Below are 16,145 nucleotides of genomic sequence, written 5' to 3'. Positions count from 1 at the left end.
GAAGTGTGCTAATGTTGCATATTTTAAAAGAAGTGCATGTCAATAAACAGATCTGGAAGAGGGGAAAACCATCACAAAGACTGGAAAATAGAAATAAACTTTGTAGCCTTTTAAGAAAATATTGATACCCTCAGGCTACTGTGTTGGAGTAGAGATGATTTGCTTCCCCCTAAATTAAACCCTTAAGTTGAAGTGATGTGAATATATTGTAATAGTAAGGTCTGGGTCTGACCACTGCTTACTTTTCCTATTTGGTTAGGGGAAAATGATTTCTTCTAAGGAAACATCCAACCACAGGTGAGTTCAGTGGCTTCTAGAAAATGAGAAAGAGCAGCTGCCTTTGGCTGTGGGAGTTGTTTACAGTCTTATTTCTACTCATTGCAATCTACAGCTTCCTCAAGGCGGGCAGCAGAGAGGGAGGTGCTGATCTCCTCTCTCTGGTGACCAGCGACAGGACACTGGGAAATGGAATGAAGCTGCATCAGGGGAGTTTCAGGTTGGACATTAGGAAAAGGTTATTCACTAAGAAGGCGGTCGGTCACTGGAACAGGCTGCCCTGGGAAGTGGTCACAGCAGCAAGCTTGTCAGAGGTCGAGGAGTGTCTGGATGATGCTCTTAGTCATACGATGTGCTTTTAGGTACTCCTGTGAGGAGCAGGGATTTGATGATCGTTATGGGTCCCTTCCAACTTGAGATAGTCTGTGATTCTATTCTATGAAAGATAGAGATGTAACATGAAGATATATCATTACTGCAACACTAAAACATTCACATCTGGCCCCATGTCACCTGTGTCCCTCAGCAGCCATGAAGAGTTTCTTCATCTGTGTCAAAGGCATTGGTAAATTTTGCTGTATTTCATAAAGGGATTTGAAAAGAGTCATTTATGTATATGTGGAGGATGCTTGAATACCATTCACTGTGGCAATACATTGTATTTGTCATGATTCTCTGGCACTTGTCCAGCTGCCTGGGTCAGAGCTATTTAGCTGAACCAAAAAACTTCCAAAGTGATGTGTTTATGAGCGTGTTGATGAGTGGTCTAATGCTGCAAAACATGTCTGAAGTGCTGAAGCTGAAACTGATGTGAGCCGGATTAGAAAAGTTCAGCTGATCCCGAGCAGCGTGCTTTTCCTGATTTGGAGTGAATTAATGCTTATAATCCTCTCTGTAATAGAACAGCAGTTTCTGTCATGACTTGACTCTGATTTGGCAGTCCTGCATGGCGGGCAGATATTTATACAGTGTCTTGCCAGTTGAGTCTTTTCCACCATACATTGTTTTTTAAAAATATTTGGTACCATAGATGTTCAAACAACCATGCCTTCTTCTGGTGGTACTTTTTAATCGGCACCCAGGTACTTCCTGCTGGCCATGTAAATATTGACATAAAGGTTCACACTCTATTAAGCAAGGCACAAAAACCGTCTCACACCTGGAAAGATTAATTGGTATAAAGGTCTAAGGGAAGATGAAGTTAACCTTTTTAACTCTCTGGAATAGGGAAATAACCAAAAGCGAAAGACATTTGCTATAAGTTCCAGTTTAGTCGATATAATGCAATAGGACATGGTGAATGTCGACAGCTTAAGGGTGCTTAAATGTTTTTAGGGAGAAGAATACAGTGAAGGGTATAAAAACATAGACAACATCTTTGACTTGAGCTCTTTTCAGCCATGTAGTGCCAGGTGTTGGGAGAGTTTTCAAGGAAATCATTACTGTGCACTTGCATATGCTTAGAGATCCCATTACATGGACAACAGCTTTCTGACAGGGAGGGGTACTGGGTGAGAGGCATCTTTGATTTGGTCCAGTCTGTCTGCTCTTACGTGGTGTTGGAACCTCTTCTACAGCTCATACTGGAGTAAATGATACTATTTCATTGTAATGGTCCTACTGAGTGTTTTGTAATAATATACGCACTTCAGGAAAAAAAATAAATATAAAAAGTTAGCTTTAAGGCTTCATAGGGTTATGAACTTATGAAATCAAGAAGTTGCAATGGAAAATGTCACTGTAATAGTAAGAACTGATGTTAACAAGCAAAATTTAAAGATGAAAGCTCATATATAATAGAGATATCTGAAAGAGAGCTTTACTAATATTATTTGTCTGAATTAATATATGTCACAACTGGAGTTTTGATATAATGATAGATATTTGATATTTATAGGTGGAAAAGAAAATATTTGGGTTTCTACTGCTTTTCAAGTAGATGTTATAATTTTCATTTGAGTTTATTTTGGTTTGCCTTCTGAAATTATTGTACCTGTTGGCTTCGTATCAAGGAATTGAACCACTTGTTACACTTTTTACATTCAGCACTCTCGATATGAAACTACTAAGTTTTACAGAGTTGTGGTCTGTATCTGTATTACTCCAGTGTATGTAGGCAAATAGCTGCTAAAATGAACTGTTTGCAGAATTATATATATATACACACAGGAGCCATGTATATAGTGAAGTTTTAAAAAAACTGGAATACCACAGAGAGGAACTACATTCTGTAATGTGCATAATGCTGATATTCAGAACAACTTTGTTTTTCAGTTGCTAGTAATCCCTTGCTCATGAACTTCCCACTCCGCAAACATTTATGCACATGTTCAACTTTTAAACCTCAAATTTTATATTTAGACAATTCATTTATAGCTATGGGGGGAAAAAAGATGGTTAGAATATTTATTTATTTACTTGCTTCACTTCTTTCCTTTTTCAGAAAAGTGGAATTGCTATCTGGGAATTCAATTTAGGAAATAGATAGCTAGATATTCTACATGCACTCATTCCATTTTGTACTTTATTGGGCTAGATAAAGATGAATTAATCATTGTAATGGAAGTTTAAAGTTGCCTAGGGACCAGTGGTTTTACGTTGCTTGTACTTACTGTTGGTGAACAGAGGAAGGACCTTAGCAACAACATGGAGAGCTGATACCTCAAAAAGGCTAATTTCTCAAAGTTAAACATGTTCTGGATTACGTTCTTTGGAGATAATAGTGTAAATAGATATGAGATTGTGACCGAAAGGTAAGTTAAAGAAGAGGAAGCTTAGTAACTAGCCACATAACCACTGTACCACGATTGGAAAAAGCAGCATCTAAAAACCCAGCTTTGTTTCGTAGACAATATGAGGACACCAGTTAGAAAAAAAATATATATATACTATCACAGTGTGAAAAGTGGGAAGGCAAATATAATTTGATATGGACTAGAAGCTGTGAAGTACAGTGGAAGTGAGACCAAGGAACAATCCTTGGCTTAGCAAAGGACAATAGAACATGTATTACATTATATTAGGGGGGAAAAGGAATATCTCCTTACATATATAAATGGCACCATTAAAAGTTTAAAAAAATCAAATTGCTAGTAATGACAGAAAATAAAATGTTCAATATCTGTTTCTTTTCTCTTTCTGGAAAGAAGTAAGAGACCAAACTCATATTCCATAATGATGGTGAAGTATTTTCCAAGCAATTAGTTTCTAAGGAAAACATTAAGCAGTATTTTTATGGTGAATATTTGAAAGCAGCTGATTCATATGGACTGAATTCAGAAGTAGATACATACTTTATTCATTTTAGAGGAATCCTGGAATTCTCTAGAAACTCCTGGAAGCAGTGAATGTAGTATTAAAGCTTAAAAAAAAAAAAAAAAAGCAAGCAACGTGACCCATGCTGCAAAAGAGAAGCTAATAGAATGGTGAGGTGGGTTTCTATACATAACTGATCAAAAGCTTTGAATACAGAGCATTACTGCTAGAATTCAAGGCAGAAGGTTTTTGGAAGATAAAGTCCTGTCAAACAAATGTGAATTCTTTCTTTCAGAATGTTAAAAGTTTGGCTGATAAAAGTAAGTGCTTTTGTACAGCTGCCTGGATGGTTGTATGCTGAGAAATTAGATACATAAGTGAGACTTTCAAAATTGGGATTGTACACTTGAAAATAATTATGCTGAAAATAATTAAGTGGTCATATAACAGATAGTTAAGTCCCTGTCCTGTCCTGTCCCCCCCACCCCCTGCCCCGATGTTCCATGTAAAAGGGTTTTTCTCTTCATTTGTTATATGTAGAAATGAGTAGTGGTACGGAGACAAGAGATTAACTTCTCACATGTACGGTACAGATAAAGCTGATAGGAGAATGTTATATCAGCTTCTTGTGCCCAGACAATAAAATGAAACTGAAAAGTAGAAAGCTTAGAGAAAAGATCCCTAAGTGCTTGGAAACTGGAAAAAATGTCTAAGAATGGGTATTTAAACAGATTAGTTATCTGGTAAGAGAGGAAAATACTATATACTGGTGAATTTTCCAGTCTAATGAAGGAAGACTTTGTAGTCTTTCTTCCTGGAGATAGCCATCAGAACTGTTTAAAATGTAAATACAGTATGTATTTTTCATGATGAGATCAACTGTAAGAACAAACTCCCCCCAAAAATGAGAAATTCTGCATTCTCTCAGGTACTCAAATAAAAAGAGGTGCAGATTATGCTTTACCCAAATAATAGATTTAAGATATACCTCTTTCTTTCTGTCCCTAAGTACCTTGATCAATGTGATTTTTAAGTAAACAATTTTATTTGTTTTAGAATAAGGCTGTGTGAGTCAGATTTGTAGAACAAGGTGTTAACTCATGGTATTTATCACCAAATTTGCATGTAACACACTTTTCCTGTACTGATATGCATGTTACCAGTATTTTCACCTCATGTTCTCCTTTCAGCTTCTAATATTCCCTTACCTAATTGTTAAAGATTTTAGAAGATTCTAAACCTTTCGTATGTATAAAACTGGTCAAAGTTATGTCCATATATTCTAATATTACACTAAAAGAGGTACTAAATATTCTGCATTAGAATAGATACTAAATTGTTTTATAGATATGTTAAAGTTTTAAATTGAGAGGTACTTTATTACATTTTGGAATTTTAGAGCAAGGACTTGTATTAGAGGATTATAATTTCCCTTTTAATAATATGAAAGTAAAAATTAGAGTATTAGATCAGATCATCATCATCATCATAAGATTTTTTTTCACTCTCGTTTTCCATTAGTGAGAAATATCATACTGGATAGTTGCATAGTAAGTTCCCCATAAAGGTCATTATTTATTCTGCTGATACCTCGCCCTCACTAATGAACAGCCAAGGATCCCCCATAGCCCTGTGTGAAATTGTGGTTTGCTTTGCCTCAGTTGTATTTCTTTCTTATTCCTATTAATATATCTTTGCCCTGCATTTTCTAAATTTCTGCTCTTCATACCACCCAGCTGGGCACTGTACCTGTCCTAATCAGTCTAAGATAACCAGCAAAAAATGAGTTTCTACCTAGACGGTCTTCTTGACTGAACTAGATAACCCCTGACGTCCAGCCCCCATGGCTAACCTGCAATGCTTCGAATTTTTATTTTTCATTTTCTAATCCAACATAGTCAATTTCCAAGCCTTAAACATTAATTTTCCACTTACATTTTCCATGAATCTTAGCAATCTGAGGTTTTGCTACCAAAAAGAAACCCTTGCCATGTTAAATGTTATGTCACCAATTTGTTCCATGTGAAATAGTGTGTCATTTGGTTGAAGGAATTCCTGGTAGTGACCTCTGAGGGGAAACAAGCTGTTTTGCTGAGGAGGGAGGAAGGTGCCTTTTCTCCTTCCCTGAGCGTACAGGATTTTGTCGTCTGCTGAGTTTCTGCCTGTATTACTTGCCAGAGGATTCAGCTTGCTTGTGCAAGCTCACCACTAAATAGATTACAAGGCTGACACGCAATATTTTTCCTTTCTTACGGTAACTGTGACAAATATCATTATCCATAGTTACATCTTACTGGGTTTATCCTGTTCTTTTATGTATATTCCTACTCTTCTACCATGAATTTCTAACACACTGAGTCACGTAAGTCAATTATGCATTTTGTTTAGACACATACGTATGTAAATATAAATGTATTTATATAAATGGCTCCGTGTGTTTTCATTTTGTTGCCCTTAAATGTCAGTGAATCTTTCCATGTTCTTTCTGGAAAAGAACACCTGATTTCTTGTGTATAACTTGCCAGAGAACCTAAAAAAAATTAGAAGTCTTAAATCTTGCATTTGAAATTCCTTAGATACTTGAAAATGAAACTTAAAAGGTTACAGTCTTTGGAAATGCTGCTCTGCCTGCGTGGTGTCTGTCATTCTGTAGGGTTTCATTGTATGCCCTCGTACTAACAGTCTTTATCGTGTCTCCTTGAAGAAAAATGTTTCAATATGCAACCTTCAGTTCTAATCCCCTTCTGTTCGTTGCCTATCTTTTTCAAGATGGGATAATGAGTTCTGAAGTTCATGTGCTGAGGGAAGAATGACATCAAAGAGCATTGTAAGTTGTTGGGTTTTGTTTTCTCCACTCACCTACCATCCTGACATTACAGCTTGTACAAATCTATGTCCCCTGCAAATTTCAGTATCTGCTTGACCCTTTACAGGATTAAATATATAGTAAATAACATGCTAATTAACGCGCTAACCACTGGAGAGAATTAAAACAGTTTATTTGATTTCTCTATTCCTACTCTTCAGTTAACCAAGGCTTATTCCATGATACGTTTTTTCCTCTTGTCCCATGAGCATTCCCAGGTTTTACTGTTAAGAAATTTTGAAAATAAACAATTACATTTTAATATAATATATTTTTGTATTTTATATTATGAAAGTATGTATTTTAGCTCTCCTTAGTAGAAGATATTCCTGTTGCACTAACCATGTACAAACGAGACAGAAATTCATAAATGGTTTTTAACATTTTTCTGTATCATCTTCTTTTAAAGCAATCATTTCTGACTGCTGGTATCCATGAATTTGGAGTCATAGCTAGCACAGGATAACTAGACTTCCTACCCTGCAGCCTTTTTCTTTTTCCGTTAACTACTGCATTAGAGCTCGCAGTTCAGCCAGATGACTCCGAGGCTTCAGCAGAACTCGTGAATAACCGTATGCAGGCCTAATGAAGTACAGCTTTTCAATTTATCTGTTTGTTCCAGTATTTTCTTACCACTAATGTTCAGAAACTTTGTACATTACTTTTTCCGTCTTCTGGAGAAAAGTGACACAATAAAGCATTTACCTGCTTCTGGGAATGTTGTGGTCTTTTAAAATCCAGCCATTCCACCAGTTCTTTCTTAACTTTCCTTTATCCTTTATTTAGGTTTTCAAGAACTGTTTATGTCTTTGGCTACTCACTTTTCATGGTGTGCTTTGGAGTCCTTCTAATTTACATCTTACATTTTTAACCTGCCAGAAATTATGCTCCTTCCTAGAGAAGAAGGATTGAATAATACAGAAGAAAGATTGTATCTGTCACTGAGAGAGGAAAATAGTATATTTATGCCTTATAGCATATGGATCAGCATATTTATTCATTGATTTATAATAATAAGGTATTCTTGCCAAAAATCCAGTGATTTTCTAAACTTACTTTAGATTAAGATGTGTGTGTGTGTATCTGGCTGTGGAACATCCTTATTAAAATGACTTTTCCAGGAGGTATCAGAGGAATTTTTGTTTCAGATTTCACCCACTTTGTTAAGTCAGCTTCACTTCAGGATTTTTGTACTGGAAAAAGAGTAAAAATGTGGTAAATTCATCTTTACTTGCATTAAGAAAGTCATATTATTCATATAGTATCATTATTCTAAAGTTTGTAATGTACCCTAAGAGCTTGTGTGCAAATCTAATCCTTCCACAACTGTCCTTAGATTATATGGACTGACATTTTAAAGTTTTTTAAGAGAACTTCAAAAAACCTAAAATGAAAAATGTCTGCCAGTTACAAGAACATCTTGTGAGATATTTGCTATTTCAATAGCAAGTTGGGTTTCAGGTAGGTCTCCTATTTGTGAGGAAAACCACCTGAAAGTCAGCAGTATCACAACTTTTCCTCATTTGTGGGATAGAAATAATTTCTTTTTCATCTCCCCTTGGTCAATTTCTTTATAATCCTGTGCACATATGTCTTTTCCATTGAGCTGATCTCCATCTGTAGAACAGTGCTTGATGTGCAGCAAAATAGGGATTAAAGAACATTTTGGTAAAGTTCAGAGAAAAGTGGAAATTCTGCTAATGATCATGTTAGCTCTAGAAAATATCAACATTGTTTAGTCCATACTTAAGTATTATGCCATGTAGACCTTACGAAATATGTATTCTTTAGATAGATAGATAGATAGATAGATAGATAAATATTCTTTAGAATCAAGAAACATAACATATAGAATAGAATATGATATATTAAATTGAATTAATGAACCGCTTAAAATATATATATTTTCATACCAAGGCAAACATTCAATAGTCATAGAGAAGTGCAAGAAGCTGGCACTATTTATGGATATTATCTGTGCGTAAATTAATTTTATTGCATTTTGTAATTCAGAACTTGCTTATACAAATTACGTTTTCTAGGTACGTACTATCATTTTTCTGCAGAAATGTTTGTACTCGTACAGTAAGATCTTTCTATGAATGAGAATGATTTAAGGTTTTCTAAAATGTATGTTTATATTTTTATGCATGTAGAAATACATATGTATATGTATATTTATATTTCTGATGATTTTTTGATTTGTTTTCTTGCAATGAACTTCAAATGAGATCAAAGCAGAAAATTCATCTAAAATGTACCCAAGCTTTTGGCTGGATCCAATGCGATAGTATTGCTATTGAAACAAACATATAGGATAAAAGTGTATTAACGTGCAAATAAATTTATACTACGAGTCTCCACATGCAGTTCAGGTTTCTCAGTCTCACTACAAAACCCATCAGACAAATATGTCATATTTAAATTGCAGGAGTGTCACATGTACATCACCCACAACATTGTTAAGCTTTTCCCCTATTAACATTCATACAAGCTGTTGAGATCAGCTAGTCGAAAATTTCAGTGCACTGGCAATGCCTGTTGCTTCCTATTGTTCTACAGAAGCAGGCCCTGTGGTAATACCTAAATATACTGCGATGAGTATATAACAAAATCCTGGCAGTAATGGAAATAAAAGAGCAGGCTCGGATTTAGGAGTAATTACAATGGCTGTGATTGTTCTACACCTACCGCTATTATCAGGTCAGGAATTTATATATACACTCGGAGGGATCTCTTTTCATGTGTCTTTCCCAGTTGCTGTACACTGTTCCATCTGACTGCTTTGCATCAGTGGAGCACGAAGCATCTGGGATGCATCTTTAATACAATCAGTACTTTGGCGATGTGGCAACAGATAGCTTAGAGGTTCCTCACTCAGGTACGGGTAATGCCGCAGCTACATAAGAAACCCCTTGCGGTTCGGTATTATGTTGATTATATTATTTCAGCAAGTTAATTGCTTTTATCCCCTTCTTCCCTTGCCACCTTTCCACTGTGTTGAAGCCTCTGAAAAAATCTGTCATCAGCAAGAGAAACAAAAAATTAAAATTGAAAGCTGAGATGTACTCTGAAACAATGGGAGTATTGCGCTGCTGAGTACTGTATGGCATATTGTTAAGACGACTCAAATATATCAAAAAAACATATTGAAAAATGTACTATTGCAGATGATCATGCAGAGTATAATGAAACACTCTTGCTTACCCCAAGATTTTTCTCAAATCATTACATGTATAAGCATTTTCAAGCTACCACATTCATTAGTTGTTGGTCGTTGTCCTACACATTGGTCCTTCAAATAACTGCTTTTCAGTATATTTCATATGCACTTTTTTTTTTTTCATTGCTCTCTGTTTTGTTTTTTAAAGGTGGTAAAAGAAGTGTGAGTCCTTTCAAAAGCTGTCACATGGTGATTGAACCTGTCTATTTTCCAATTCAAAATACCCTTCAGACATCTCCAAGATAACAAAAATAAGAGGTTCATATTAAATGTATATATTGACACCCAGCTCTGTGTTTCTTGTAAAGAAGAGACAAAGCTGTCACTAAATGACCAAATGTGCTAATGAATTGAGAACTTGAGGGAAGAGCCACTTCAAGCTTAACCCAGACCAATGAAGTTATGTGAGTAGAAAAGGGATGCAATTTAATAAATTGGCAGAGACCATTATTGTTCCTTATATCAAGGTTATTTGTGTTCTGACTTTCAAAATGTTGCACATTGCCTCAAAGACCCAGTGTCTGCCTCCCAGGAATTTTTTCTGCATCTGTCCAAGGCTGAGATAGATTACAGAAATAAGATAATTTATCTTCATGTCAAAACAAGTGTATATATTTTACATATTACATTTTCCATTTTAGAAGTGGCTAAAGGGCAAAGTCATATACAAATCTAAATCAATAGATAAAGTGCTATTGACTAAAACCTTTTTAATTTACTTTTACATAAGATTTTAGACCGAAATTTGCAACACTTGTCTTTCAAAATGTATCAAAGTATCGTATAATTAAGAACATTTAAGAATTTAGAAACCATACTTAAGATTTCTGGGATTATTTTTTTTGTCTCCACTGGAATTGATGTTTTTCAGCGTATTTCTTCCCTTCACAGAATAGGGAACACTACAGAGTGTATCACGCACTAAGAAGAAAAAAAAAAGACAATCTAAAGCAAGTTCTTACAGGTGTTAAGACACCTTCATCTTCCTCCTCTTTTACTGCTCCTCCTCCTAGGTGGAGCTCCGCCTCTAGGGGGAGCTACAGAGCTGCATGTGAGCTCATTAGAAAGAGGTTTATAATTCTTTATTAACATTTAATATATGTCTTACTTTCTCCATATCGTTTTCAGTGAGCCCTTGTTTGTTTGTTTGTTTGTTTTTCTTAATGACTAAGAATAAAAGATTCTTTAGAACAGTTTGATTAAAACAGAAAGAAATGAAAAGAAGACATTTTCAAAGTTCAAATCTTGGAGCACCTACCAAAAGGGAAGAATATTAAAGAGGTTATACAGTAACTTATGAAATAGAAAAAAATTTAAAAAAAATAGACAACTGTGCTTAGATTTGAGGGATTATTCAAGGTGCAGTAGTTACTATATACATATATGTTTTAGAAGCAGATAATTTCTTGTAGACTGTCTGCTGGGTTTAGATCTCTACATCACAATGTGAAGGATTATGTTTCTTTAACTGCTTGTCTGCTTTCTGATGTCATCACTTTGCAGATTGTAAGAAAGACTATTCGATTCTATGTTTCTGATTCAGTAGGATTCTTTTTTCAGTGCTTTCTTTTTTTAATGTGGTTTGGAGTTTGTGTTGGGTTTTGTTTGTTTTTTGTTGTTTTGGGGTGTTTTTTTTTTTTCTTTTTTGTCCCTGACTATCAAGTGTCTGTTTAAAAATTCCCCTGCGCAATTTGATTCCCTTCCTTCCTTACTGAAAAATATCAAAGAATCAGAAGGATTTTTTTTTTCTCTGAACATCCCTAGGCAGTGGTAGAACATTCCAAAGCACTACCGATTGAACTTTTGTTCCTTATAAAAAGAGATCTTCACAGAAATTTACAGACAGCTGTTAATTTAAATAAAATTTCAAAAATCTTCAGAGAATCTGGCTGTGGCTGGGAGTCATCCAGAAATAAATGTTTATCGCATGTTCAATTGTAATGAAAATGCCTTTGATAAAGCTAAAGGGGACAAGAAAACTAACCTTGGGGATGGAATGAATTTTTCCCTGATTTCTTCTTCTTTTTTTTTTTTTTTTTTGTCATTTGGTTTTTCCTTCAATGGAATGTCACGTCTTGACTGCAAGAACAATAAGCAAAAAGTGAATATTTTAGCAAAAGAAAACATTTTCCCCAATCCAAAATACATTGCCAGAGGACAAAATTCTAAAGAAAAGATATAAATTAATACAAAAGAAAATCTGTGTGAATCTATTATTTCACCATGTGTCTGAGTTCAAAAGGAAGAATTATGAAGTTTCTCTTGTTGGTTTTAGTTTCTGTTTATGAAATGGAATCATAGTAAGGAATTCCCTCTCCCTTGCTTTTTCTCTTCTGCTTCCAAGTGGGAGTATATTCCAAAAAACTAGGGAAAATATTAGGGTTTGCTTCTGGAGAGTTGATGGAATAATATGATTACAGTAGAACTGGAAAATGAATGTTGTTTCCAAAGGTTCATCTAAAACATCTCCTTAGATATCTTCCGTTTTCTTTTTGGTATATATTTTACAATTTTTTATTGTCTGTGTGACACTCTCTAGTGCACAAAAAAAATGAGGATTATGCTTCCTCTGAAGATCATTTATACTTAACAAACACCAGTTTCAACTCATGTAAGTAATTTTTCCCAAAGTGTAGCTTCAGATTCAGAAAGCATTTTCTCAGTACATTTGAAGTCCAAATAGTTATCTCTTTTCAAAACAGGAAATATATGAATATATATTACTATAAACACTTTTAAGTAACATGCCATTTTTATAAATCATGTCATAATGAATACACACTCAAATCTTTGCTATCAGTAAGATCTGTCATAAATCTGATCAGACAAGAAGTGTTGACCAGTCTTTAACAGAATAGAGCGATTAAAGTGAAAAATGCCTGTTCTAAAAACGGATATTATAAATTACAACTTAAATAATGTCTTTCTCTTCATTGTTTAATGCAAAAAGTAAGTTGATTTATAGGAGGAAATTTTTTTATAAATTATTTTTCCATCAGTTGACATGTTTTTGTAGTCCACTTATTTAGCTGGTCAACACAAGTCAATACAAGTTAAAGAATGTAACAATTATCTTTTATTCAACGTACTGCAAAAATGTGTTTAACACTGACATGAAACTAGGAACTAAGAATTCTGTTTCTGAATTTTCTATTGATTTCCTGCATGTTTTCGCATGAATAATGCTTCTGTTCTGCAGCGAGTACAGCCCTGCTCCTTACCTGCTCCTCGTCTGGTTGTATTGACTGTTTGTGAAATGAAAGCTGTAGTCTTTCTAATTTTTGAAAGATATAAATTCCGTCATTAACGGTATTTCATTTTTTGTAGCGTTTTGCAAATTTTCAAGTGTTATAAAACAGTATTCAAAGGTATTGCAATGACTTAAGAAGTATCCAGCAAGTACTGGATCTTGAAGTCTGAACAAACAGGTGTTGATGAAATATACAGTACTAAATGTGGCAATGTTAATGTTCGGAATTTCAACTTCTCTATGTATTTCTGTTTAGGAATTTCCAGGCATCTGAAATATCTTCTGTGAAGGAATATTGCTTTCCTAAGTGGCTCTACTTCACTGAAAATAATGGGTAAAGTTATAGTTAAAAGTACTGCCAGACAAACTGATTCCTTACTAGAAAAATCTAGCTTTTCGGTCAGTCACTAAGTTGGTGTGACAAGTCATTTAATAAAAGGGAACTTATTTAAAATTTAAAAAAAAAGGAGATCCATCAGACATGGATGTTATTACATCACTCGGAAAAGTGTTAGGAAATAAACCTGGATAAAAATCCTTTCTCATGAAATGTCAATGGTCTGATCTTATAAAACAATTACTTTATTCATTTAAACTATGGGAGTTTTCTCACAGACCTCAGAAGGATGTGTATGGATTTTAGCTGAGTTATTCCAGGGGAAATGAAATCTTCAAGCTTGTAAAAAATATAATGTTCCTTCTTGCTTTGTAGCCACTAATAGCAGTAGACAGGGGAGGTAGTTACGGCCTAGCTGATGGACATATGGTGTAGTAAAGCTCATTAGCTCTGTTGTTCTTAGCAGAAATGTTTATTACTTAGGGGTTGATCTGTGGAGGGAGAAAAGCTGCAAGGGAATTACTGAACATTGTGTTGCGTTTCTGTATGGCTTAGAACTTTCACATATGATTTGGCATCTGGCTGCTGGTCACTAGGAGCCTTTGGGCTACCCCAGAACTTCCAAACAAAACCCCACGGCCTGGTCTGCAAGTCATATCAGTGTCACGGGAAAGATATCATAGCAGGAGAAAGTACTTGCAGGAGTAGGACACAGTCCAGGCTTCTGTGCAGCTTTTTCATTTGGAAGAATTATTGGACTTTTCTCCAGGCTGTCTAAAGGCCAGCAAGATCTTGCCTTGCTCTGGTCACCCCACTGAGCACGGAAAATTTATTCAATTCCACTCGAGGAAAAGGGAAGGTCTATGGCATTGTGATACAAAATATCATTATGAAACTTCAGAAGGGCAGCATAGGCTCTTAGATTTAGCCAGAATATACTGAATCTCTTGCTTGGTAAACTGCTTTCTTGTGCTTGGTTTTGCATCGCATGCTCTCGTTACCTTTCAAAGGATATTGCAGTTTGCATTGACTGTCTCAGAAGTCAGCACCAGCAGGTAATCACGACTACTTGAGAGTCGGGCCATATTGTCTAATCGTTGCCCTAGGCCAGTTCTTGGGATCAGAACATCGGTTTCAACATTTGTTGTTATTTAAGGATTCTGCTGTTAGAAGTATGTAGTCATTTAATTTTCCAGACACACTAGAGGCACTGCCTCTGAAACGGAGTTTCCCATGTGGAAAGAGTAAATTGTCTGTGTCTTACGAACATGCTGGAGTGTTCTGAGAACAAGTGCCCAGTGCATGTTTGGGGACTGATCTTCTTGTGGCTACATGGTCTATATGCTAATATTTCAAATTAAGAGTTAAAATTGGCAATGTGGCAGCAGTTTCACGATATGTCTGTATCTGAATGTCTAGCTAGAAAAGCATTCTTGCGAAAAAAGGCTTGCGAAAATTTTTATGAGTGCAAAAATGTGACACGTGCTCATGCCTCTGTGTTGGTTGGTTTGGTGCTTCCATTGTCTTTTAAGTTCACAGAAAAAGTAAAGGGATAGTATGCACAAGGAAAGTCATCAATAGTAAATTGAATGTTATTGACTGACTGAGCTACCAACTCACAGTCATCAGCAAAAAGAAGCTCACTAATGAAGAAATCAGCCACACGTGTCTGCAGACTGAACAACTTGCATCAGTAAGAAACTGAATAAATATAGCTCTGCCAATGGCACAGAGTGCTTCCATCTGAACAACAGAGACAAAATGGAAAGGGGTATGGGAACCGTTTATGATATGAAAGAGATCTTGCTATTTTCCACCTCTCTAACCATCATCTTATTACAGAAGACTTAAATATGTCAGAAATAAAATTTGCAGGGCATTCACAAGTCTGCAAAAGCTTCAAGGGTTCCTTATAATTTACATTGTCAAAACCTTTAGTTAGGTCAACGGTCAGCAAGCAAAGACTGTAATTTGACTTGACACTATTTGTAAAGGGTCATGTCTGTAGTGTTACTTAATAACTCCACACTGAAGTTTTGGTAAAACACATTACAGAAAACAGAAATTGAGTTGTTCAGTTTAGGTATGCTAGGGTTTTCCTAGCATAAGAGAAGAGAAATGCCACAATAATTATCACAGTTTGCATCATGATGATTTGTAATAGATATCGTTGGTGTCTGAATTGCTGTGAAATTGACTCTTGCTTTCAGATAATCTGAAAAAAGCACGTGGTGTTCGTGTTGCTTTTTTGAATGTGATTTGCCATCAGATCTTTTCCATACCTGTATTGTACAAAGGCAGTACATCACTGAGTGTACTGATTCAATGTCAAGACTTTGTAAAAGAATGAACATTCTGAACTGAAAAATTAAACAAGTCACCTCTCGCATTTTGAACACAGGAGACTACAAATTTCAGGCTATGACAGATACCTGTCACTCCCAGGACTGTGTCTAAGGATTTTTTTCTCTACACTTCTCTTGCCAAAATATTTTATTGAGTTTATTGAGTTTACGTGCTGTAATAGGTGGAGAGGTATGCATGCTGTCACTCTCTTGTTCATGCAAGAAGTATATAATGGTGTACAGAGACTACATTGAGTAGGCTGATAATGACAAATATAGGTTGAGCTTTGAGTTTCTTATCTCTAGTAAATGGTATTGATTTCTCTAGATTCAATGCCATTCCAGAGTTCTTTCAGGAGTTATGTTGTCTTTATGTTAATTTAAAGTGTATTTATACCATTTTGTGACTACATTCTATGTTAATGGACATCTACTTCCATCATGTCCAGTACTGTCTTGGGCAGCTGTCCTGTTCGTAATTTGTGCTACTATCAAATCTTATTACCTGCAGCTGCTGGTTTTGCTTGTGTTTTCAGCTGACAATCCAAAATTCATGACAGGGCTTGAAAAGAGAGGTACAGTTCCTGAAAACT

Source organism: Falco cherrug, chromosome 1 (assembly GCF_023634085.1).
Source record: "Falco cherrug isolate bFalChe1 chromosome 1, bFalChe1.pri, whole genome shotgun sequence".
NCBI classification, from domain to species: Eukaryota; Metazoa; Chordata; class Aves; order Falconiformes; family Falconidae; genus Falco; species Falco cherrug.
The sequence above is the reverse complement of the archived record's forward strand: the minus strand, read 5'-3'. Positions refer to the sequence as shown.